General features: G+C 60.8%; 1 pseudogene; it reads right to left on the bottom strand.

Annotated features, from left to right (window-relative positions):
- Nucleotides 1-759, bottom strand: part of LOC142477500 (C1q-related factor pseudogene) — a 1161-nt pseudogene extending 402 nt beyond the window's left edge.
- Nucleotides 760-960: the final 201 nt, after the last annotated feature.

Here is a 960-nt window from a genome sequence, read left to right as displayed (position 1 = left end):
ACCGGGAGGTCCCGGTTCTCCAGGTGGGCCAGGTTTGCCGGGGGCGCCCCGTCTTGCCTTGAGGACCCTGCATGAGGGTGGAAGGCGCCGGTTGCCCCTTGTCGCTCAACGGCTCCGCTCCGGTGCCCGCCCGGAGGCTGGAAATGGTGGTGGTGCCAGGCTTGCCGAGGTAGGGGTCGCACACCATACGGCAGGTGCCCAGCATCTCGTAGTGACCGTCCGAGCCCACCGAGTTGACCAGCACCGGGATGAGGATGACCAAGATGAGGACCATCACGACGCCAATGGCAACAGCGACCAAGGTCTTCCTCCCGAGGCCGAAGGGGGCCAGGGGCCGGGGGGTCGCTCGGCTGGAGGGAGCTATGGTGCCGGGAGGAGAGGGGGAGAGGCAGCGTGGCCCCTCCGAGAAGAAAAGGGGGGAGAGAAAGAGAGAGAGGAGGAATGGCAGAAGAGATAGAGAGAGGAGAGAGATGAAACTTTAAGGCGAGACGGGTGGAAGAGAGACGGAGAGAGAGAATAAAGAGGAGGAGTTGGGAACTGGTCAGGGAGAAGAGGAGAGTAAGGGAAGAGAGAAGGGGGGGGGAGAGAAAGAGAAGGCAGCAGGATGATTGGAGGAGAAGGCAGCGAGTGTTACGAGAGAGAAGAGAGGGAGAGACGAGAGAATGGAAGAGGGGAAGGCAGGACTGGAGAGGTGTGTGTGAGGGAGAGAAGGAGGGGGAGTAACAGTGTGTGAATGTTTGAAGAGAGGAGTAATAGCTGTATACAGGGGAGGAGAGAGGAGTAACAGCGAGAGGGGGAGAGGGAGAGATAGAGAGAGAGGGAGAGAGAGGGGGAGATGAAGAGAGAGGGGGAGATGAAGAGAGAGGGAGAGATGGAGAGAGAGGGGGAGAGGGAGAGAGAGGGGGAGAGGGGGAGAGGGAGGGAGAGGAAGGGAGAGGGAGGGAGAGGGGGGGGAAAGGG

This window comes from Ascaphus truei, unplaced genomic scaffold (assembly GCF_040206685.1).
Source record: "Ascaphus truei isolate aAscTru1 unplaced genomic scaffold, aAscTru1.hap1 HAP1_SCAFFOLD_2158, whole genome shotgun sequence".
NCBI classification, from domain to species: Eukaryota; Metazoa; Chordata; class Amphibia; order Anura; family Ascaphidae; genus Ascaphus; species Ascaphus truei.
The sequence above is the reverse complement of the archived record's forward strand: the minus strand, read 5'-3'. Positions and strand labels throughout refer to the sequence as shown.